The 25,801-nt window shown below is 40.5% G+C and overlaps 2 protein-coding genes and 1 pseudogene across 7 annotated transcripts in view; 2 read left to right on the top strand and 1 right to left on the bottom strand.

The window, feature by feature from the left end:
- The window catches only part of LOC103222034 (cytidine monophosphate-N-acetylneuraminic acid hydroxylase), a 355,392-nt gene that overhangs the window by 270,772 nt on the left and 58,819 nt on the right, over positions 1 to 25,801 (bottom strand). For both annotated transcript variants that reach the window (XM_073005698.1, XM_007973523.3), the window contains exon 2: positions 4,674 to 4,807. The gene's annotated coding sequence lies outside the window, so the exon portion shown is untranslated. The remainder of the gene's footprint in view (positions 1 to 4,673; positions 4,808 to 25,801) is intronic.
- CARMIL1 (capping protein regulator and myosin 1 linker 1) overlaps positions 1 to 25,801 on the top strand; it is a 342,321-nt gene that overhangs the window by 87,503 nt on the left and 229,017 nt on the right. The gene's annotated exons all lie outside the window — the stretch shown is intronic.
- Positions 18,343 to 18,442, top strand: LOC119626917 (U6 spliceosomal RNA; annotated as a pseudogene).

Raw genomic sequence — 25,801 nt, forward strand, 5'->3', positions numbered from 1 at the left:
ATGATGAGGATGGTTGTAGGGTAGAGAATAAAGGTAGAGATTCTTGCACATCATTTCTTGAATCCGTGTATAGGCATCTTTGGCTTGCAGCCCATCTGAGTGCTGTATTCAGCCTACTAGCTTTGGTTGCTCTGGTGCTAAACATATTCCCAGCGCCTCTGGGACTTAACTCACTACAGAGAAGAAGCTGTCAGTGCACTGAGGGATAGTGGGAAAGCAAAATGCATACATTTCTATTTATCACAGTAGTGCCAGATGCTGTATATTTAAGAAAAAACTTCCAATATTGGAGAAGAATTACCCCCCATCCACCCCACTTTTTTAAAGACAGGGTCTGGCTCTGTCACCCAGACTGAAGTGTTTTGATGCAATCTCAGCTCACTGCAACCTTCACTTCCCAGGCTCAGGTGATTCTCCTGCCTCAACCTCCTGAGTAGCTGTTACTATAGGCATATGCCACTGCACCTGCCTCATTTTCTTTTTTAGTAGAGATGGGGTTTTGCCATGTTGCCTAGGATGGCCTTGAACTCTTGAGTTCAAGCGATCCGCCTGCCTTGGCCTCCCAGAGTGCTAGGATTACAGGTGTACAGGTGTGAGTCACCATGCCTGGCCATAAGCCTTTTGAAATCTGTTCTTTTGAAATGTATGTGGGATGTAGTATTTAAGATTAGGAAACAGCAAAATGTGTAGATTTTTGTTGATCATTGAACTTCCTAGACATTCTCTTCTTTCAGTGTCCATTTATATATGTATGTATTATGTATTTAGAGACAGTGTCTTGCTCTGTTGCTCAGGCAATAGTGACACTATCACAGCTCACTGAAACCTCAAACTCCTGGGTTCAAGCAGTCCTCCCATTTCAGCCTCCCAAATAGCTAGGATTACAAATCTGTACTACCATGCCTGGCTAATTTACAAAAAAAGAAAAAATTGTAGAGATGTGGTCTCACTGTGTTGCCCAGGCTGATCTTAAACTCCTAGCCTCAAGCAGTCCTTCCATCTTGGCTTCTCAAAGTACTGGGATTACAGGCATGAGCCACCATACCTGGTCTTTCAGTGTCTTTGAACTAGCTGTTCCCTCTGCCTGGAAAACTTTCCTAAGATTTCCATGCAGTTTGGGGCACTTCCTCACCTTCTTCAGATCTCTGTACAATGTTACCTTTTTTCTGTCTCTGTACCTGCCATTTAAAATTGTAACACCTCACGCTCACACCATTTTGCTTTATTTTTCTCCATCACACTTTGATCAGCTTTGAACATGCCCCATGTCTTCGTTACGTGTCTATGCATTGTTTTCTCTTTCCTAGAATGTAAACCTCCTGAAGGCAGGGATTTTTGCCTATTTTGCTCCGTGCTGTATATCCAGCCTTTTAGAATAGTGCCTGGTACATACTAGATCTCATCATGCATTATACAAATAAATGAAAGTTTTCAGGATTAAAGATTTGTTTGAATTAAGTTAACCAACAGCACCCTCTTACAGGACACAAGAGAATAATCATGTCTGCCCCTGGTGAGATGCTCATTTAAAAATGGTTGTGTTGGTTTAATATAAGTGTGTTCTTTTCTTGCCTACTTAAAATGTATTTCTCACTATGACTTTTCCTTTGGAAAATGGTTGACTTTGGGGGAGCTCTTTCAGAGGTAAAGGAAGTTAACTAGCAGATCTAGGTAACTGAACCTTGCATACTATTCTAGAAATGTTTATGCTTCTGCCAAATTGACGCATCAGTTCAGTGTTTGCATAACCACCTGTGTAATTACTCATAGTAGCATTCCAGTATGCATTTGCTGAACTATACTCTTCAATTTTGCAATAAAAGTATTTTCACATGTTGGCTGCTACTGTGAAAATTGGTTTCTCTCAAATGTTCAGAAAAGCTTGTGCTGCAGTTTTGATGTGGGGGTGTGGTCTAGTGCTGCATAACATTTGCTTTTTTGGTGGAAGGGGGATCCGTGATGTAAACTTTTGGTTTCAGTTTCTCTCTTTGGAGCTGTTTTTGTTAGTGCTAAGAATACTGAGGGTATCCCTATATATGCTGGTTAAAAAACAAACAAAGCAATGTTGGCATTGACAACGTTTGGTCGAGTGGGATGTAAGCTGTTGAGCGGGGTGAAGACCTGGTCTCCTTGGGGCTGATTTGGGGTTTGGGAGTGGTTTGGAGGGAGGCTGCCATTGAGGAGCAGAAAGTGGGGGTTGCTGCTGTGTCTGGAAGGACCTTCTAAGGGAGAGCTAGCAAACCAACACCACCAGTGCCCCCAGAACACTCAGCTGTGTGTGGTGTGGCTGTGTGTGCCCTTACTGGTACTCAGTCCTGTTAAGGCTTGAAGAGGAAGGTAAGGAGGGTAAGACTTGGAGAGGGAAAAGTTAAGGAGGGAGAATGTTAATACAGTAAGGAAGTAATTCATATGTTGGGACAGGTTTCTGCGTGTGAACACTTGACTTCCAAACAGCCCACACTTGGCTTCGTTATCTACAGACCGTCTCTCCTGTGCTGCATTCAGACTCTTCCCCCAAACCCTGACAGAGCCTCGGTCTGTCGCCTAGGCTGGAGTGCAGTGGCGCGATCTCGGCTCACTGCAACTTCTGCCTCCCAGGTTCAAGTGATTCTCCTGCCTCAGTCTCCCGAGTAGCTGGGATTGCAGGCACACACCACCACGCCTGCCTGATTTTTGTATTTTTAGTAGAGATGAGGTTTCACCATGTTGGCCAGGCTGGTCACAAACTCCTGACCTCAAGTGATCCGCCTGCCTTGACCTCCCAAAGTGTTGGGATTACTGGTGTGAGCCACCGCACCCGGCCACATTCAGACCTTTCCATGTCAGCTGAACTGTCAGTAAAATTCTGAGCACAACTCTGGGAGAAATTCAGAGTTCAAGTCAGTTGATATGCCAGAAGCAGAGAACCCTGATCCTTACTGGAGTTGACTAGGACACTTTCTCTTTATTAGTTAAAGGTGTGGCTAAATTTAAATAACTAATAGACATCAGACACGACTTGTTTAGTTTCTGAGAGTAGTTGTCAGCTGTCCTTTTCCCAAGGGAAGTAAACTAAGCTGAATTACTTAAATCACACTTTTTCCATTTCTTAAAATGATTTCCATTTCCCTGCCCTAGGAAAAGTAGGCGGCTGCAGAGAGGTTGTGACAGAATTACAAAGCTATTTGGGTTAAATTAGTCCAGTACATCACTCTTACAGCACATTGAACAGACAGATAACACCTCCTAATAAGCACCAGCTGCATACAGATCAATGTTTCCAAGTGAAATCAAAGACATGCTTTCAATTTAGAGAGACAAAACAGACATTACTCCAGAATCTCATAGAACCCCAGATGATTATGATATAACCAATAACGCAAGACCCACCTGATTGGCAGTTCTGTGAATCTCCCTAAAATCTCTACTAAAATGGTTAAGTCCTGTAGTCTTTACTCTGGAGTCCTCTGTCTACCTTTCAGAAATGGTTGAAATATCTAGATGTGGAATTAATGAGATTTTACATGTCTACACTCTTGCTTTATGTATTTTAATGTGATAAATGGCTTCATGTATGTATATTCTTCCTTGTTCCAGACTCGTGTTTTTTGACTAAAATGTTTAATTGGTCAAAATATGTTGTCTTGATCAATGTGTTATACAGAATGATGTACTTATTGATTTACTGTAAAGAATTTCAATGTTGCAACTCTGTTAGGAGAGTTCATTTTTACCATTTTAGCAAGGAAAATTTGCCAGTTATTTTGGCTGAATTTAAAACCCCTTACATGATTAGGTCACATATCTATTTCTACTATAATAGAGGAGTGTAAGTAACTAAGTTTATCCAAACTTTTAGTAGTCTCCTTTCAGGCTCAAATTAGTTCGTCTGGTGTCTATACAGGGCCTTTGTTAAAGGCTGGATTTAAATATTGGGTGGATCTGTCTTGGATCCTGTTCTAGGGAATGCTTCTTGGAAGTCCCAGATGGGGAACTCATCATAACCTGGTTTTACCCCTTAGCATGGCCCTGTGCCATCGACACCATTAGAGCAAGGCTCAGTGTCTCGAGCTTTAGTTTTATTCTCAACCCATTGATCGCTCTTGCATCAGCTTAACAGTTGAATGCAATGCTGTATTTTGATTTTTAAGCTAGTCCAGAAATTACCACAGCTGCTTCTCGGTTAATCAGATGCTTAAGACTCCCGTTTCCACATTGCTTGGCTGCTACATTTTTATAACACCACAGCTGTCTGGGTCTAGCTTGTGCCCCTCGCCCCCCTTACCCCTTTCCATCTGCCACCTCTCACCGCTTCCTCACTTGCTATGTATTAAGGTGGCAAATTCCCAAGTAAACTGCTGACTTTCCTCTTCTGCGGAAGGCTGGGCCTTTAGTTCACAGTAGCCTCTTTCACCAGAACTCTTGTAGGCTAGGAACCAACCCTGGAGTACTGCTGCTCTCAGAAGTGCCCACATTTGCCTCTGGAGCTTGCTTTGTATGTTTGGGTATTGAATTTTCCCCTTGGCTTGGAAACTTTTGCAAAGAAACTGAAAGGTGCTTTCAGATTAAGCAGCTGTGACTCCCCCTCCCAGCCACTCTCCTTGTTTTTAAAGCTCAAAGTCTTACTTGAAGTGAGGAGAGAAGGTAGATAGGTCGCAGTCCAGATTTTCCTGTTTGTGAATGATGTTGCTTACCTTGGTTGATTCCTTTTCCTAATGATGGTGCTTCTAGTCTTGGCCTTTTGCCATGTGTGTACCATCCACTGGGAGCTGTTTTCCCTTGTCCTTTAAAGTGTATCCGACTCTATCTTCAGTGCTCTTCTAGCAAGCTGTTACAGTAAGCATAAAAACAAGCGCATTAAACTAGGAATAAAATGCCAAGTTTCTATCTCCTTGCCAACCTCATTAGAAAACAGTGATAAAGTATGTATGCATATAATTACAGTAATTAAACATTTGAAACCAGCTCAATAGGGAACCTTCTTAATGCTTTTATGAGTGTGATATTTTCATTTCAGAACTGGACTCTGGGTGGCTTCTGTTTTATTCGAGACCTTCATCTTTATGGGGGTAAGAGGGGGAAGGTGTTCCTTTTGACCACAGCACCAAGCTTCTGCAAGAGTAGCTTTATTACACATGTATTAGCAGGGAACAGAGCAACCTTTCCATCACTGTGTTTATTTTTGAGGGTGTGTAGCCAGTTGTCAAATATAAAGACATGAATGGCCTGGCTAGTAAAGAAGACATGTGGAAAATAAACGTAAACTGCCTGCCATGATATGCTTGCTCTTAGGAGCAAAGGACGGGAATATTTTGCCTTTGTACTGCCCTAATGGAGTCATATAGCCCCTGCATTTGTGTGGGATGATAGAATAGCACTATGGGGTTTGTCTGCCTCGTAACTCTTCCACCCTGAGAGCTGTTCTCAGGAAGTGGGAAGTCTAAAGGACCAACTGTAGGTTGAACCAGGAGTTTTATTCACTAAATAGATTTTTTTTTTAGTTTATATATATATATATATATATCAACGTGTAAAATTTCAATAGCTTTTGAGGTACAAATGGTTTTTGGTTACATGGACAAATTGTATAGTGGTGAAGTCTGAGATTTTAGTGCACCCATCATCTGTGTATATTGGACCCAATATGTAGTTTTTTTGTCCCTCATCTCTCTCCTCCCCTCCCCTCTTCTGAGTCACCAAAGTTTGTTAAACGACTCTATATGCTTTTGTGTACCCATAGTTTAGCTCCCACTTATAAGTGAGAACATATGGTATTTGGTTTTCCATTCCTGAGTTACTTCACGTAGAATAATGGCCTCCAGCTCCATCCGAATTGCTGTGAAAGATATTTCATTCTGTTTTATGTCTGAGTAGTATTCTATAGTGTATATAGACCACATTTTCTTTATCCACCATCAGTTGATGGGCACTCAGGTTGGTTCTGTGTCTTTGCAAGTACAAATGGTGCTATGATGTGTGCACGTGTCTTGATAGAATGACCTCTTTTCCTTTTAGTAGATGCCCAGTAGTGGGATTGCTGGGTGGAATGGTATATTTACTTTCAGTTCTTTAAGTAATCTTCATGCTGTTTTCCATACAGGTTGTACTAATTTACACTCCCACCAGCAGTGTATAAGTAAGTGTTCCCTTTTTACCACATCCTTGCCAACATCTATTGTCTTTTAACTTTTTAGTAATGGCTATTCTGGCTGGGTGGTATCTTGTTGTGGTTTTAATTTGCATTTCCCTGATAATCAGTGATGTTGAACATTGTTTTGTATATTTGTTGGCTATTTGTATATCTTCTTTTGAGAAATGTCTATTCATGTCATTTGCCCACTTTTTGATGGGATTGTTTTTTTTTCTTGCTAATTTATTTGAGTTACTTATAGATTGTGGATATTAGTTCTTTGTCAGATGCATAGTTTGCAAATATTTTCTCCTACTCTGCGGGTCGTCTGTTTACTCTGATGATGATTTGCTGTGCAGAAGCTTTTTCGTTTAATTAGTTTCTATTTATTTATTTTTGTTTTTGTTGCATTTGCTTTTGGGGTCTTAGTCATAAATTCTTTACCTAGACCAATGTCCAAAAGTTCTTCCTAGGTTGTCTACTCTAATTTTTATGGTTTCAGCTCTTAGATGTAAGTCTTTGATCCATCTTGAGTTGATTTTTGTATATGGTCAGAGATAGGGATCCAGTTTCATTCTTATACATGTGGCTATCCAGTTTTTTCAGCACCATTTATTGAATTAGGGAGTCCTTTCTCCAATTTATGTTTTTGTGTACTTTGTTGAAGATGAATTGTGGTTGTAAGTATTTGGTTTTATTACTGTGTTCTCTATTCTGTTACATTGGCCTCTGTATTTACTTTTATACCAATGCCATGCTGTTTTGGTAACTATAACCTTGTAGTATAATTTGAAGTTAGGTAATGTGATGCCTTCATGTTTGTTCTTTTTGCTTAGGATTGCTTTGGCTATTTGGGTTCTTTTTGGTTCCATATGAATTTTTTTTTCTAATTCTGTGAAAAATGATGTTGGTATTTTGATAGAAGTTGCATTGAATCTCTAGATTGCTTTGGGCAGTATGGCCATTTTTGTGAAATTGATTCTTCCAATTCATGAGCATGCGATATTTTTTCCATTTGTTTGTATTATCTTTGATTTCCTTCAGCAGTGTTTTGTTGTTCTCCTTGAAGAGATTTTTCACCTCCTTGGTTAAGTATATTTCTAGGTAACTTACTTTATTTTATTTTTGCTGCTATTATAAAAGGGATTGAGTTCTTGATTTGATTCTCAGTTTGATTGTTGTTAGTGTATGGCAGTGCTACTGATTTGTGTACATTGATTTTGTAACCTGAGACTTCAGTGAGTTCATTTATCAAATCTAGGAGTCTTTTGGAGGAGTCTTTAGGGTTTTCTAGGTATACAGTCATACTACTGGCAAACAGAGATAGTGTAACTTACTCTTTTCCAATTTGGATGCCCTTTATTTTTTTCTCTTGCCTGATTGCTCTGACTAGGGCTTCTGGTGCTATGTTGAATAGAAGTGGTGAAAGTAGGCCTTGTCTTGTTCCAGTTCTGAAGGGCAATGATTTCAACTTTTCCCCTTCAGTATGATGTTGGTTGTGGATTGGTCATATATGGCTTTTATCATTTTGAAGTATATTCCTTCTATCCCTAGTTTGTTGAGAATTTTTATCATAAAGGGATGCTGGATTTTACCAAATGCTTTTTCTGCATCTATTGAGATGATCGACAGGTTTTTGTTTTTTTTAAATTCTGTTTATGATGTTTCACATTTATTGACTTGCATTTGTTAAACCGTCCCTATATCCTGGATGAAACCCACTTGATCATGGTGAATTATCTTTTTGATGTGCTGTTGGATTCAGTTTGCTAGTATTTTGTTGAGGATTTTACATCTATGTTGATTCAAGGATATTGTTCTGTAGTTTTCTTTGCCTTTTTTTTTTCTGTTATGTCCTTTCCTGGTTTTGGTATCAGGGTGATATTGGTGTCATAGAATGAGTTATAGAGGATACCCTCTTTCTCAATCTTTTGGAATAGTTTCAGCAGATTGGTACCAATTCTTTGAATGTCTGGTACAATTCAGCTGTGAATCTATGTGGCCCTGTGCTTTTTTCTTTTTTGGCAATTTTAAAATTACTGATTCAGTCTTGCTACTTCTTATTGGTCTGTTCAGGATTTCTATTTCTTCCTGATTCAAGTTAGGAGGATTGTATGTTTCCAGGAATTTGTCCATTTCCTCTAGATTTTCTAGTTTGTTTGCATGCAGGTGTTCGTAGTAGTCTTGAATAATCTTTTACATTTCTGTTGGTTATAATGTCTCCATTTTCATTTATTTATTTTATTTTTTTGACAGAGTCTCGCTTTATCGCCAGGCTGAAGTGTAGTGGTGCGATCTTGGTTCACTGCAACCTCTGCCTCCCTGGTTCAAACGATTCTCCTGCCTTAGCCTCCCGAGTAGCTGGGATTATAGGCACGTGCCACCACACCTGGCTAATGTTTTTGTATTTGTAGTAGAGACCGGGTTTCACCATGTTGGCCAGAATGGTCTCAATCTTCTGACCTCGTGATCCGTCTGCCTCAGCCTCCCGAAGTTCTGGGATTACAGGCCTGAGCCACCATGCCCAGCCTCCATTTTCATTTCTAATTGAACTTACTTGAATCTTTTCCTGGTTAATCTAGCTAATCGTCTATTGATTTTGTTTATCTTTTCAAAAAACCAAGTTTTTGTTTCCTTGATCTTTTTTATTTTTTGTTTGTTTCAGTTTCATTTAGTTCTGCTCTAATGAGAATCTCTTTGTTATTTCGTTCATTCTGCTAGCTTTGGGTTTGGTTTCTTCATGTTTCTCTAGCTCCTTGAGGTATGAGGTTAGGTTGTCAGTTTGTGATCTTTCATACTTTTTGATGTAGGCATTTAGTGCTATAAACTTAACTCACAGCATTGCTCTTGCTGTATTCCAGAGGTTTTGATGATATGTGTCACTGTTATTCATTTTGAAATATTTCTTAATATCCATCTTGATGTCATTGTTCACCTAAAAGTCATTCAGGAGTAGGTTGTTTAATTTCTGTGTATTTGTATAGTTTTGGGAATTCCTTTTGGAGATGATTTCTGGTTTTTCCATTGTGGTCTGAGAAGGTACTTGGTATGATTTTGATTTTTTAAAAGGTATTGAGACTTGTTTTGTGGCCTGTCATATGGTGTGTCTTGGAGAATGGTCCATGTTCTGATGAGAAGAACGTATATTTTGCAGTTCTTGGGTGGGATATTCTGTGAATATATTAGGTCCATTTGTTCTAGAGTATAGTTTAAGCTTGGTATTTCTTAGTTGACTTTCTTCCTTGATGATCTATGTAGTGCTGTCAGTGGAGTATGGAAGCCACTATTATTATGTTGCTGTCTATTTCTTTTCTTAGGTCCAGTAGTAATTGTTTTATGAATCTGGAGTTCCAGACTTAGGTGCATATATATCTAGAATTGTAATACCATCTTGTTCGATTCATCCTTTTATTATTATATAATGGCATATTTTGTCTTTTTTTACTGTCGTTGTTTTAAAGTCTGTTTTATCTGATGGAAGAATAGCTTTTCCTGCTCACTTTTGATTCTCATTTACATGGAATATCTTTTTCTACCTCTTTACCTGGAGTCTATAAGAGTCTTTTCATGTGAGTTGATTCTCTTGAAGACAGCAGATATTTGATTTGTGACTTTTTATCCATTCTGCCAAAGTATATCTTTTAATGGAGTATCTAGTCTCAAGATGCAAGGTATTGTTCAGTTATTGTGTTGTTACATAGGTACTTGGTTTTCTTCACTGTATTATGGTTTGATATATCCTATACGTTTTATGCTTTCTAGAGGTTCTATTTTGGTGCATATCAACCTTTTGATTCAATATTAATAACTCCTTTTAGCATTTCTTGTAGGGCTGGTCTGGTAGTGACACATTCCCTCAGCATTTGCTTCTCTGAAAAAGACTCCATTTGTAAAACTTAGTCTTGCTGGATAAAAAATTCGTGACTGACAGTTATTCTGTTTGAGGAGGCTAAAGATAGGACTCCAGTCCCTTCTGGCTTGTATGGTTTCTGCGGAGAAGTCTGCTGTTAGTCTGGTATGTTTTCCCCTGTAGGTTGCCTGATACTTTTGTCTCACTACTCTTAGAATTCTTTCCTTCATGTTTACTTTAGATAGCCTGATGACTGTATGCCTTGATGATGTCCTTTTTGCAGTGAATCTCCCAGGAATTATTTATGCTTCTTACATTTGGTTACCTAAATCTCCAGCAAGGCCAGGGAAATTTTTCTCACCTATTTTCTCCAATAAGTTTCCCAAACTTTTTGCTTTCTCTTCTCCCTCAGTAACACCATTGATTCTAAGGCTTGACTGTTTTACGTAATCTCATTTCTTGGAGACTTTGTTCATTTCTTTTAATTCTTTTTTCTTTATTTTTGTCTGGGTTAATTTGAAAGTCTTATCTTCAAGCTCTGAAATTCTTTTTTCTACTTGTTCTAGTCTAGCGTTAAAACTTTCCACTATATTTTGCAGTTTCCTAAGTGTATCTTTAATTTCCAGAAGTTCCGATTGATTTTTCTTCAGAATATCTAGCTCTGTAGAAAATTTTTTGTTCATACTGTGAATTGTTTTTTCAATTTCTTTATGCTCTTTCTTGTATTTCCTTGAATAGCTTTAATAATCCACCTTTTGAATTCTTTATCTGGTATTTCAAAGATTTCATCTTGGTTTGGATCCATTGCAGAAGATCTAGTGTGATCTTTTGGGGTTGTTATAGAACCCTGTTTTGTCATATTGCCAGAATTATTATTATTTTTTGAGATGGAGTTTTGTTCTTGTTGCCCAGGCTGGAGTGCAATGGCACGATCTTGGCTCATTGCAACCTCTGCTTCCTGGGTTCAAGGGATTCTCCTGCCTCAGCCTTACAAGTAGCTGGGCTTACTGTGCCTACCACCATGCCCAGCTAATTTTTGTATTTTTAATAGAGACGGGGTTTCACCATGTTGGCCAGACTGATCTTGAACTTCCTACCTCAGGTGATCCGTCTGCCTCAACCTCCCAAAGTGCTGGGATTACAGGCATAAGCCACTGCACCTGGCTGCCAGAATTATTTTTCTAGTTCCTTCTAATTTGGGTAGGCTATTCTAATTATTCTTGAATTTAAATTTGATTTGACTTAAAAAAAATTTTTCCCCCTTGAGGATGTGACTTTAATGTTTATAGTTTATTATAGCCTAATTCAGCTCTTGGTGGTTTCAGGGGTGAAGACTTTGTATGAGTTCCTTGGTTATAGAGAGTCTTTGCATGATAGCTTTCTCAGATGCAGGTTGTAGTAGCATAGGGCTTGGTTTGTGAGCAGGTTCATTGTCTCCTGTGGGGTTGGAATTGCAGAGGTCTCTTAAAGCTGATCTCATTCCCCAGTGGTGTGCACGTTTTAATTAATTTATTTTTTTCAGCAGTATTTTATTTACTGAGTTGAACTGCTTAGGCTTCAGGCCAGTAGGAGAGATGTCCATGGGTAAAAATCAACTGTGGCTAAAGCAGGTTGGTAAATGCAATACTCAGTGGTGGGCAGAGGTCTCAGCCTTGATAGAAGCAGCTGAGGCAGTTCTCAATGAAATGCACTGAGGTTTTTTCAAGGGAAAGGGAAGAACCCACCTCAGCTTCCCTACTAGACTAGCAGGAAAGTGTTCCACCTTCCAATTACACTCCTGACCCAGAGTTCCAGCTATTCAGATCAGGCACCTCTTTTCATCTGTAGGAATGTTGATGTTCATCATAGAAAGGATTGTACCCCTTGTGCAAGCTTGAACCTAGGGGACATTCTTTCTGTGTGGATGCAGCCACCCTGAAGTATCCCAGAAAGAATGTCTACAGGTACATCCATGCTGAGCTCCCATGGGGGAAGCCTCAGCTATGTCGATGGTGGATGAAGGGGAGAAGAAATCACCTTCTCTAAGACCCTTCATGAGCACCAGGGCTGACTGGCTGTTGGGGTAGAGCCACAGACATTTTCTGCTGAGCCAAGCACTGCATCTGTGTCTCTGCTAAAAGAAACTTCCCAGAAATAGAAAGTTCTGGGACTCAAGGCCTGCCATCTTGATTCTTTTGTTTCATGGAGTGCTCCCTTGATGTCATGCATTTCTTTTTCCCTTAGGAGTAGAAGTCCCTAAAGTCCAGACTACTGTGAATGAAACTTTTATCCAGGTCTAGTTGCCTAGTGGGGCTGCTACACTCCAGGGTGGTGCTGGGGGATGTCTCCAAGGGATCCAGTGATGTGGATCCTCAAGTATCCCAGCAGTGAGTACCAGCACCAGTTCTGATGGGGATGGCAGGGGAGTGCTGTGAGATTCCTTGGTTATGAAAAGCCTTAGTGTGTTGGTTTTTTCAAATACTGGTTGTAGTAGTAGATGAACTGGTCACATGGACAGACTCAGTATCTCTTGGTTAGCCAGGGTGTTGCAGGCAATGGTGATTGCTGAGGTCACACATGAGTTTTCTCCTTCATGCATGCTGTGTTCTTCTGCCTGAAGATGCTATAATGGCCTATGTCAGTTGGCCTCCAACCAGAAGGTGGTGCTTGCAAAAGAGCACCAGCTGTGGTAGTGGTAGGATTTGTGCTTGCCTTATGTACCCAGAGGAGGTACTCTGGTGTCTCAGGCAATTGGTGGGGCCATAGAGCTCCCAAAAGTTTCTGTCCTACAAAGAACAAGCTAACAGGGTAGGATTGAGGGGCAAAGCCAAGTTGGGGCTGGGTCAGGCAAGTCTGTGCTCTAGCTCTCCATATGCGGGCAAAAGCAGCGGTCCCAGTGAGGATCAGATGGCAGTTCTCTGGCTGCTGGGGTATATTCAAAGGAAAAGCACAGCTGCTTCTGCTGCACTGAAGAGTCTGCATGGAGAGTGGGGAGTAGCAGGTAGCAGCAAGCCCTACTCAGCTTTCATGCACTTGGCAAGGCAGGTCTCACAGCCACAGTGTACCACTAGCAGCAGCTAGCTGGGTTCCAGATAGTTGGCACTCAGAACTCAAAACTGCCCCAGGCCATTAGCCTTTGCATGGCCTTCAGGCCACATTTCTGTTGGTCTCCCCAAACAGCAGGGGCACCCAACCCTGTGCTGTCTTATGGCTGCAGCACACTTCCCACTTGCCCCTCAGTTCTGCCCAAGGGAGCTTGTTCCCACTCATATCGTGAATCTCAGTTGAGCTTCTCTCAACCTGTGATTGCTGGCTGAGATAGCTGGCTGACTTCCACAAGGTCCCCTGTGAGGTAGGATCAGCAGTGGCTTCCCTCTGTCCTTGCTGGAGACTGGGAGTGCACGGAAAGCATGTCCAGTGCTACTCCTTCTCATATACTCCCCACGGCTCACTGAATCAGCTTTAGTGCTGGGTAGGGTTGAGGGCTTCCCTTGTGGCCTGGATAGCCAGATTCCCCAGTAGGAGTGTATATCCTAGAGGCAGTTTATCCTCCTCTCACACTCTGGGGACTTAGAGTTTTCCATCTACCTCATAGTAAGTTCCTGTGTTTCTTCCTGAAAAAAAAAATTCACAGTGTGAATCTCTCCATACTATTTTGTCGTTCCAAGTGGTAGAGGCATTCTCACAGTGCCTCCAATCTACTATCTTAGGGGTAAAAAAAAAAAGCAGGTTTTATTGGGTACCTTTGGGGTGAGAGTTAGTGTACAATTTAGGAACATTATTCTTGGAACCAGACAGACCTTGGTCAGACTCCTAGCTCAGCCATTTTCTGGTTGTATGGACTACAGCAAATTTAAAACTTTAAGTCTCAGTTTCCTCATCTGTAAAACTAAAATAACACATACGCATAAGATTATTTTGAGACTTAAATAAGATAATGCATACAAAGCATTTAGCACAAAGTTTGACTCAGTAGGTGCTGTTTGGTGTTCGTGCCATTATTAGCTTTGTATTAAAGAGCTATATATTGTCCTGTCTTCTAGGAGCTTACAGTCCAGTAGGGCCATAAGATACATATTGAGGAAAGAAAGGGAATGTCAGCCTGCTGTGATGTGTTGGGAGAGGCTTTTTTGAGGAGTTGGGATTGGGGCCACTGTGTTGTACAATGCCAGGGAACACCATTTACATCATCTTTGAGAATGGGTCCCTCTGGAGTAGCACAGTTGCACTGCTTGGAATTTTGAGTGTGACCATGAAGGATGTGTAGAATTTGGGTAGATGGAAGAAGGAGGGGTTTGGGTTTGGGTTTGGTAGGAATAAACAAGATTCTTTCAGAGGACGATGAGACCTCTCAGCTGGCCAGAGAACTTTCTACATTAAGCAGAGGTAGTCAGGCTGTGTGTCTTGAGGTGGCTCCAGGGCTTTGCTTCTTTCTGATCACTGAAAGGTGGATGGAATGAACCTTCTGGTGAAATGGGTACAGGTCGGGGTGAAATGCCTTTGATCTCTTCACGTTGTCTTTCTTGAGTCTCCTCAAGGGCTTCGATTGCTATATTTCCAAAAGGGCACTTTTCTGTGAATAGCCTTTTAGCCTGGTTAAGTAAACCAAAAGGCTCACTTGCTTTTTCTGCTGTTTCTTTTTCTTTAACATTACTCGGAACTCATCTTGTTAAATATCACATTTACTCAATATGTGGAGTGATCAAGATATTGTATGTGTGACCCTGTACCCTGCTTCTACTTTGTATAGCTTTACATTTCTTTTGAACTTCTTTATGCACTTTTTTCTTTCCTTTTCTTACCTCTGTGGAATTTATTCTGCCCTTTAAGGACTCTCAAAGGCATAGTAGATCATGGCATAAATTAGGTGGCAAGAAAGGATTTTCTGTATCATTAGGCTTTTCTTCTTTTAAAGCTGTGTCTTTGGTATATTTTAATTGTGAGGATGTAAATAAAGCCATATGGACCAAAAGTGAATAGCATATCCAATTATCTTGTAAATAACTTTAGCTTAGTAAATCTCCCAAGTTATTTTAAAAACACAGTATTTTATGGGGTATTTGGTATTATATGATACTCTAAAGAAGAAGTCACCAAACGTTTACTCTAAAGGGCCAGATAACAAACATTTTAGGCTTGCGGGCAGATTCTCTGTTGTAGATACTCAGTTCTGCCATGGTAGTGTGAAAGCAGCCATAGAAAGTATACAAACTGATGTATGTGGTTATTTTGCATTAAAACTTTATTTACAACAATAAATAGTGGGTCAGATTTGGCTCTCTGGAGTAGTTTGCTGACCCTTGCCCTCAAGGAAAGAGAAAGAGATTTTGTTGGATTGGGAAGGTAAATGGAAAATTAAAATTACATGAATTACAAAATTTCCAGATAATGAACTCTATGAAAATCTAAAAAAAATACTTATACCTCCTATTGTTTGAATTAGATTTCGTGTTTGATATGAATTTGTAAATAAATTCCAAATACCTTTATCAATAGTTCTTCCTTTTTAAAATCTAAGGCCTGTGGTTCACAACAAGCCTCTCTTTATTAATCAACCATTTATTGTTTTCTTTGCACCAGGCACTGTGTAGGTCATTGGAAATTTACAAATAACTTAGACACACATTTTTCCTTTAAGGAGCCACAGTCTAGACTGTGTACTCTTTCCTGCCAGATGTGGACTCATGCCTTGGATCACACGAAATATTTGGTCTAAAGTAGCAAGAAACCTGCATTGGAAAAGGGACTTTTTGATGGTACACTCATCTTTTTTTCTCTTTCTGCTGTAAGTGTGTTTGGACTGCTATATTTTTGTTTCTCTTTATTTTCATATTGTTAGAGAAAGTCTGCTAGAATTTATAAATGGTGAGAATATTTTGATAACTTAGTTGCCAAAATTCCTAGTCTTGATTCCAGAGGTTGTGTTTTCCTGCCCTTTAAAATTTTCACCGAGTCGCCTTAATTCTGTTTTTGAGTTTCTTTAAGTTCTGCCTATCAGATTATAAACAAGCACCACCAAATTGCAGAAGGTTATATCTTAATAGTATTGAAATAGGCAGTTATAAAAAATTGTGTCACCTAAGTCTAATGGCTCCTCTAGAATGTTTTCCTTTAGACCTAAGCCATTCTGGCCCTTGCGCATTGGGTGGGTCTGTAATCTGTTTCTACTCACAACACTTCTGACACAAATGGCTGGATTTTTTCCACACCAACAACCAATTCTTTGATTCTGACACTACCCAGAGTTAGCACAGACCCCACAGGTTATGGGCTTAGACCCACAAGACTCTTCTCCACTTTAGATACCAGTTGTAAGTCCAGGTCTCCTATACTTCGACCAAGAGATGATATATCTTGAGTTTCTGTGAGCCCCACTCTTTGGGTTCAGTAATTCTCTATAAAAAGTCTCACAGAACTCACGAAGTCACTTTACTTCCTATTACTGGTTTGTTACAGAAGTTACAACCCAGCAGCAGCCAAATGGAAGATATGCACAGGACAAGGTATAGAGGAAGGGCATGCCCTCTCTAGATGCCTACCCTCTCAGCACCTTCATGTGTTCACCAATCCAGAAGCTCTCTGAACTCTGTAACTTAGGGGTTTTGTGGAGCTTCCATTACATAGTCATGGTTGACTACATCACTGGTCACTGGTGATTAGTTCAATCTCCATCCCTTCTTCCCTCCCCAGAAATGGGGCAGGGGCTGAAAGTTCATTCCTCAAATTTCATGGTTGGTTCCCCTGGCAACCACCAGCCCTCATCCTGAAACTCTCTAGGGACCCACCAGGAGTCATCACATTTGCCTAAACTCAGATATGATTGAAAATGGGTTTATTATGAACAAGAGACACTCTTCTCATTCCTATTGCCCAGGAACTTCCAAAGGTTTTAGAAATTCTGTGCTAGGAACTGGGGATGAAGACCTTATTTTTATTTTTTTAAGACAGAGTCTCGTTCTGTTGCCCAGGCTGGAGTACAGTGGCTCAGTCTCAGCTCATTGCAACCTCCACCTTTCTGGTTAAAGTGATTCTCATGCCTCAGCCTCCCGAGTAGCTGGGATTACAGGTGTGCATCACCACGTCTGGCTAATTTTAATATTTTTAGTAGACACAGGGTTTCACCATGTTGGCCAGACTGGTCTTAAACTCCTGACTCCAAGTGTGTCCAGAGTTGGTTCCTTCCAGTGAGTTTTTGGTCTCACTGACTTCAAGTGGTGAATGTTACAGCTCTTAATGGTGACACGGACCCAAACAGTGAGCAGTAGCAAGATTTATTGTGAAGAGTGAAAGAACAAAGCTTCCACAGTGTGGAAGGGGACCTGAGTGGGTTGCCGCTGTTGGCTGGGGGTGGTCAGCTTTTATTCCCTTATTTGTCCCCGCCTATGTCCTGCTGATTGGTCCGTTTTACAGAGTGCTGATTGGTGCGTTTACAATCCTTTAGCTAGACGCAGAGTGCTGATTGGTGCGTTTTTACAGAGTGCTGATTGGTGCATTTACAGTCCTTTAGCAAGACGCAGAGCACTCATTGGTACATTTTTACAGAGTGCTGATTGGTGTATTTACAATCCTTTAGCTAGACACAGTGCTGATTGATGTGTTTACAATTCTCTACCTAGACAGAAAAGTTCTCCAAGTCCCCACTCGACCCAGGAAGTCCAGCTGACTTCACCTCTCACAAGCAATCTACCTGCCCAGGCCTCCCAAAGTGCTGGGATTACAGGCATGAGCCACCATGCCTGGCCTTATATTTCTTATTATATCATAAAATCACAGGGGAGTTAGATGGGGGTGAGGGAGGAAAGTATATGAACGAGAGAAGCTCTAAAGTCCAAATGAGGGCAGAATGTGGACTTCTTTGGCCCTGAGGAGCGGGTTGGGTTGAGTAAAATGGGGTGGTTTGATCGGACAAGTTCTGATGAATCTGGTAGTGGGTACCTCAGGAGCCAAGAGGACATTTAAATGTAACAGTGTCACAGAAAAGATAGAAGATTGTTCCCTAACTTGGGTAGTGGCATGAGAAAGTGGGTCTGCTGTTGGGAATAAGGTAGGCTCGGATTGTGGTTTTTGAGGGTGCCAAGAAATGTCTTTATAAGGTTTCAAATGTACATAGATGTAGAAGGAAGAATGATGCCATTCTAAAGTTGTTTTGAAGTGAAAAACAAAAATAATATATTTTAAAGATACAAATAATTTCCGTAAACATACAACAATCCATAGAGAAGAGTGTAGTCTCCTTCTGGTGACATTAATTGAAATACTTTATGCCAGGGTGGATGAAACCTATGTTTAAATTACTGGTATTAGTATTTTGGTATTTTCCCTTCAGTAAGATAACCTTGATTTCTTGCTTTTGGTGTTCTGATTACCTTGAAGTTAATATCTTGAAATAGAAAAACTGTGGTTCTTGCTTTGGTAGCACATATACTAAAACTGGAACAATAAAGACATGAATATGGCCCCTGTGCAAGGATGACATGCAAATTTGTGAAATGTTTCATATTTTTTAAAACAAAATTGTGGCTTGTATGTTTTTCAAACCTTGTATTATGCAAAACTTCTTGAGAACAAATAATTATGGGAACTTTTAAATACATGCAAAAATAGAATAGGATAATAAACTTTCCATCTACATTTTATTTATTTATTTATTTATTTATTTATTTATTTATTTATTTAATTTTTGAGATGGAGTCTCGCTCTGTTGCCCAGGCTGGAGTGCAGTGGTGTGATCTTGGCTCACTGCAACCTCTGCCTCCTGGGTTCAAACGATTCTTCCTGCCTCAGCCTCCTGAGTAGCTGGGATTACAGGCATGTGCCACCACACCTGGCTGGTTTTTAAGATGTGAAATTTCAGAATGCTTGTTTTTAAGAAAGAAAGCCCAATTGCCCCAATGCTTTGTTTGAGGACAGAGCCTGAGACACAGGAGAACAGCATGGTGGGACATTACTGGCACCACTGCCAACACAGCCCACACGTAGCAACAGCACATTTTGTTGGTTTTGCCAGCGTTGATGCTCAGATCCCTCTGTGGCCACCAATACCCAGCACGTGTGTCAAAGTTGGCTGCCTCAGTTAAGACACAAACCAAAAATTCTAATTTTATAGTAGTTTCTGTAGTACCAGCCACGTGTACAACAGGTGTCATTTGCTTTTCTTCTGCCACAAGAGTGGCCTTGGACTCATGTGTCTGTTGGGTGATGGTTGAGGTTGCTCTGAGCCAGTCCCCTCCGCTGGTTCACTCAATGGAAGCTGTGTATGCCCACATGGCGCTGTATGGACACCAGCTTGTTTTCCTTAAAAACATTGCTGTTTTTAGATTTGCTTTCGGAATGTGACCTATGGGGCAGAGAATCCAAGAATGTATAGCTTCTACCTCATTGCGTTGTTCTCCGGGATATCCAAGCCTCACTGCCTTGAGAAATAAGCGAAAGTTCCAGCAGGTGCTGTCTTACTTGATGACTATAAATTCTATAATCTTTGCTAATAATAGAGTGTTTTGTTCAAGCCACTTACGTTTGTTTATTTTTTCCTCTCGGCAAGCCTAACATCATCATCCTCAAAAGCATGGTTGACTGTGAATTTCCTTTTGAATAGATGTAATACTATTTAATTTCTCCCACCCATTCATCTATCCAAGCATCCAGTAAACATTTATCGAGTACCTACTATGTGCCGAGTACTCTTCTAGATGCTGGAGGGACAATGATTAATAAGATAATCTTTTCATATTCGGTGAGAGAGGAAAGTTGGACATTAAAGCAGATAGTAATGTGGTGAACTAAGTGCAGCTATAAAGATATGTACAACTTATCAGGAGAACAGTTATCTAAGACATCCAGTTCACAGAAGGGAGGAGAGAACACCATGTAGGCGAGGGGAATTTCACTATTATTGCCATATATTCAAGACCAGGAGTGGTGAGAGAATGGGCTGGAGATGTAACAAAGGTGCTCTGTGACAGAGTTTGAACTTCAGTTTGCTGGTGATGTGTGGGGAAGTCTGAACGGGATTCAAACAGTAGAGTGGCATGATTATATTTGTGTTCTAGAAGAATCCCTCTGGTGGCTCTGTGCAATGTGGTTTTCAGGGAGCGAGGACTGGAGACAGTAGATAAGTGAGAATGCTGAGGGTCCTAATGATTCATGCGTGCATTTCATTTAGTAAACATTTATTGAGCACTTACTATGGACCATACCCTGTTCTAGTCATTTGGAATTTATTTTCACATAGATAAACAAAAGAGATAAATAGTAGTAGCTTTTTTTTGGATAGATACCAAATAAATCACAGGGTTTGCTTTGATCATGACAAACTTTTGAATACATGTTTTCTAGAGGAATATAATGATTTGGTGGTATTTTTATTTTGGATTTGGATCAGTCAGCACTAACATAAAAAATGGCCTCTTTCATGGTGCAAATTAGTAAGGCCTTAGTTTCAGCTCTTGAGTTTTTCTAAGACTGATTATTCCAGTCCGTAGATTATTCTGAGCCTTAGACTCTCATTTTCTGCTCATTAGCACCCCAAAGAATGGAGAGGAAGGGAGAGAAACTTCAGTCTGACTTGCCACTTGTTTGAAGATTTGGTAAAGAAGGTGATGAAATTAATATTTAGTTTTCAAAATCAGATTACAGATTGTTTTTGGGCTTGTTCTTGCCTGCAGTTCTTGCTTTCTCTCAACCGTAGCTAACTTGCTGTCTGGATATATCTGAGTGTGTGTGCCTCATGCACAATGAAGGGTAGGATTAACCTTGGAAATTTGGTGTGGGCAAATAGCCCAAGAATTAATACATTTAATAATACACTTAATTGTTTTACCAATCACACTGGTTATTTGCAGTGTCAAAGCAGTTACCTTGGTAGGATATAAGGACATGGAATTAATTTTATTGTTTATAATCTTTGTGTGTGTGTGTGTGTGTTGGGGGGTGAGGATAGAATCTTTTTCTGTCGCCCAGGCTGGAAGGCAGTGGCTCAATCTTGGCTCACTGCAACCTCCGCCTCACAGATTCAAGTGATCCTCCTGCCTCAGCCTCCCAGGTAGCTGGGATTATAGGTGTCTGCCACCACACCTGGCTAACTTTTTGTATTTTTGGTAGAGATGGGGTTTCCCCATGTTGGTGAAACTCCTGGCCTCCAGTGATCCACCTACCTCAGCCTCCCAAAGTGCTGGGGTTACAGGCCTGAGCCACCATGCCTGGCCTGTGGTTTATAATCTGATATCTTGCTACTTGTACTTTGTTAGTATAGTTTAGGAGTAGGAATTTTCAAATGAAAACAAACACCCCCCAGGACATTGAGGAAATAACTGTACCCACTTCATAGGGTTGTCAGGAGGGTTAAATGAGTTGATATAAGCGAAGACTAAGGTCCAACACATAGTAAATGTCGTATAAACACTCGTCATTTTTATTGAGTTTACTTTTGAAAGTAAATTTGAATTTGTATGAAAGTAACAAGCAATAGGTGAAAATCACGATACTACTAGATAATAGAAGACATCACAAGGCCGGCTGTGGTGGCTCATGCCTCTAATCCTAGCACTTTGGGAGGCCGAGGTAGGTGTATCACCTCAGCTCAGGAGTTCAAGACCAGCCTGGCCAACAACATGGTGAAACCTCATCTCTACAAAAATATAAAAATTAGCTGGGCATGATAGTGGGTGCCTGTAATCTCAGCTACTTGGGAGCCTGAGGCAGGAGAATCGTTTGAACCCAGGAGGCCAAGATCGCACCATTGCACTCCATCCTGGGGGACAAAGGGAGACTGTCTCAATAAAAAAAAAAAAAATCACGACAGACTAGATTACACTCTATGATGTCACTAACAACGCATTTAATGCGTTGTTACTGCGTTGTTCACTAACAACGCATTTAATGTACAGACTATATACATTTTTAAAAGCTCTGGTTCAAGGAAAGTTAAAAGTATTTGTAGTTATAGGTCTACATTTGAAAAATACTTGTTATGAACTGAGGAATAGGCAAATCCAGCATTTGGGCCACAACCTTTCTTTGGTAGTTCCCCAGATAATAGCCTGGAGAGCATATGCAGAGATTTAAAAGTCAGTGAGTAAGTGGATAGCTGAATCTGTTGAACACTATGCTCACAGTTTCTAGTTCAAGACAAATGAAACATTAACGTAAGTTGTTCTGAATTTTCTAAGTGAAGAATTCTACCCTTCCTTAAGTTAAAAGATTTATAACCTTTTAAATAGTAATATATATTCTGCAATTCAGCAGCTTTTCTTTCTGTGATTTTGAAGACTATCTTTTGAAGATGCAGAATTTAGAATTCTTACTTGGGGGCATTTCTTCAATTCAGTGAGCCATTCATGAGATTCAGCCAATGGAGATATTAAACACAATGAGGGTGAGGAACTGAAAGTGCTTTGTTTTTTAGTTGCACTGACTTCTAATTGAAGCAAACCAGCTATACATGTGGATGGTCATGACTTTATAATTACAATTAAAATATTTTCAGTAGAAGACTGAGGCCCCAGGGAAAAGCATCATATGAAATGGAGAATAATCACCAGATGCGATTATGGGCCCCTTTTCCTAGTGGGTAATGATTTCTTTGCCTCTAGCTGTGAGTTGGCAAATGGGCTCTGTCATTATGGGTGTCTGTTGGAAGAAAGAAAAGGATGGAACAGAACTATGAGAGAAACAGTTCATAGGAAAAAAAGAGAAAAAGATCTTGAGCAGATAGGCAAGTGGAAGTCAAAGTCCTCACTGCTTGGGTCCTCCAGACCTTGTTGAACCATGTACGATCGTAGCATTACACCTGCAATGTGTCTGCAGGTGTTCCGGATGTGATGAAACCCATTTGATGGAGAAGCATTTTTTGATGTCCTCAAGTTGATAAATGTTGGAATGGGCATCATTATTCTCTCTACAGCAGGAGGGTAAAGGCTGGAGAGTACTGAAAAGCTAATGTTTCTTTTGGTGATGTCTGCCTTAGTTAAAACAGTTACCATTATGTAATAGAAATGAAAGTAGTTAGCACAGACAACAGTTTTATTGTGTTTTCTCTTTTAGATATGGATTTCTCTACTTTTTTTTTTTTTTTTTTTTGGAGACGGAAGTCTTGCTCTGTTGTCCAGGCTGGCGTGCAGGGGAGCGATCTCAGCTCACTGCAACCTCCGCTTCCTGGGTTCAAGCAGTTCTCCTGCCTCAGCCACCGGAGTAGCTGGGATTACAGGCAGGTGTCACCAAGCCTGGCTAATTTTTTTGTATTTTTAGTAGAGATGGGGTTTCACCATGTTGGCCCGGCTGGTCTCAAACTCCTGACCTTGTGATCCAGCTGCCCTGGCCTCCCCAAGTGCTGAGATTACAGGCATGAGCCACTGCACTCAGTCTTTTTTTTTTTTTTTTTTAAGAGACAGGGTCTTGCTCCATCACCTAGGCTGGAGTGCAATGGCATGATCATAGCTCACTGCAGCCTGCAACTCCTGGGCTCAAACAGTCCTTTCACCCCAGCCTCTCAAAGTAGCAGCTGGGACCACCATACCCAGCAAATTTTTACAATTTTTTGGTAAAGATGTGGAGACTTCTCTTTGTTGCCCAGGCTGGTCTTGAATTCATGGCCTCAAGCGATCTTTCTGTGTTGGTCTCCAAAAGTACTGAGGTTACAGACATGAGCCACCACACCTGGCTCTACTTAACAGGCACAACCAGGAAAGTAGGAATGACTGCCCTAAGGGGAATTAGCTTTCACTCCTTATTGATGGGGATTTCCTGCCTCTACTACTAGAGAAGCCCATATTTCCATGTTTTACATTCAGTGCTGACCAAGCATTTCCGAGTGCCCGGCACTGTGCTTGTCTCATGCATAGATCCTCTGCCAGTAGAAAATGGAATGGTTTTAATTGAGAAGACCTGAGGGGGACTTCTATTTCTTAATCGGAGACTATAAGCAAACTTGAAAAGAATCTTTCAGCTTCTCATTGGTTTAAAAATTATGATACTATCTATTATATGTTTTGTATAACTTTAAATCTTCTTTTAGTCATATTGCATTGTTTTCTTTTTTGAGATGGGGGGTCTTGCTGTGTTGCCCAGGCTGGCCTTGAACTCCTGGGCTCAAGCTATCCTCCTGCCTCAGCCTTCTAAGAAGCTGGGGATACAGGCATGTGGCATAGTCAAATTGTTTTGCAAAAGTGTTAGCTGCTTGAGATTTTAGGCAGATTGGAAGTTGTCGATCACTTCTTTTCTCCAAAGTGTAAAATGGAATAATTGCTGGAATTGGATGTCAGTGTGTTTTTATTCTAGATACTATGAAACATGACTAATGATGTTAGGAGTACTTGAGTCAGCATGTGAAAAGGAAAAAGCAATGAGTTATTTCTGCCCAGTGATCACAGCCAATTAAGCAGGCGAAGGCAAGCTAATGTTGGTGTGGGCCGCAGCAATGAAGATTTTGTCTGCGTTGTTCTGTGTGTGTAGGACTCATGATAATTACAAGAGGGCGTGCAATATCAGCAGAATACAGTTTAGGAATGAAGAATCAGTAGACACTGAGTTTCCTGCCTAGGAAAATTTTCTGTGTGAGACTAGCCACTGGTGTTGAACTATGTGCTAGGAAGCATTTTACTCTGTTGTTATACATTACGAACTAATCATCTGTTTAAGATTATTCTGGTGGCAATTGCCTAGTTTAAAAAAAAAAAAACAAATAGACTTTAAAACATTGCAAAAGTAAAGTATTGCAAAAATAATAATACTTTCCTAGATGCACTACGAACTTCCTGAAATTAGTTGTGATTAGACAGCTTACTGCCCTTTCACATGTGCTATTTTGAGATCTCATTCTTTGGTGCTATAATGATCAATATTACCAATATATGTTAGTAAATTTGTTGCCAAGCTTCTCTTAAGCCTCTGGAATATGGCTATTATTGACATTGCCTTGTAATTTTTTAAAAATAAATTTTTCTAGACATATATATGTACACACACACACACATATATATATATATATATATATTTTTTTTTTTTGAGACAGGATCTCAGTCTGTCACCCAGGCTGGAGTACAGTGGCACGGTCTTGGCTCATTGCAACCTCCGCCTCTTGGGCTCAAGTGATCCTCCCACCTCAGCCTCCCAAGTAGCTACAACTACAGGCACATGCCAAGAAGCCAGGCTATTTTTATATATTTTTGTAGAGATGGGGATTTGCCATGTTGCTCAGGCTGGTGTCCAACTTTTGGGCTCAAGCAATCTGCCTGCCTCAGCCTCCCAAAGTGGTGGAATTACAGGCGTGAGACACTGCACCCCGCCTAGAATTTTTATATATGTTTTAAAAACAACCTAGGCAACTCTTTAAAAAGTCACACTTTTTGGCTTTTTAAAAATTTTTATTTTTATTTTTAACAGTCTCGGTATGTCAGCCCAGGCTAGAGTGCAGAGGTGTGATCTCGGCTCATCGCCACCTCTGCCTCCTGGGTTCAAGCGATTCTCCTGCCTCAGCCTTTCCAGTAGCTGGGATTATAGGCGTGCACACCAGTACCTGTAATCAGCCTGGCTAATTTTTGTATTTTTAGTAGAGATGGGGTTTCACCATGTTGGCCAGGCTGGTCTCGAACTACTGACCTCAAGTGATCCACCTGCCTTGGCCTCCCAAAATGCTGGGATTACAGGTGTGAGCTACTGTTCCCAGCCACTGTCTGCCATTTTTTTTTTGCTTTTATTTATTTATTTTTATAAGTCCAAGGGGTACATGTACAGGTTTATTACTTGGACATGTTGCGTAATGGTGAGGTTTGGGCATCTAGTATGAACTTTCTGGCTTTTAATATTTGTGTGTTTTCAAGCTTGTGAAAGAACTTTTAAAATTGGTCACGTGATTTGATTTGAACGCT

Source organism: Chlorocebus sabaeus, chromosome 17, assembly GCF_047675955.1.
Source record: "Chlorocebus sabaeus isolate Y175 chromosome 17, mChlSab1.0.hap1, whole genome shotgun sequence".
Lineage (NCBI taxonomy): Eukaryota > Metazoa > Chordata > Mammalia > Primates > Cercopithecidae > Chlorocebus > Chlorocebus sabaeus.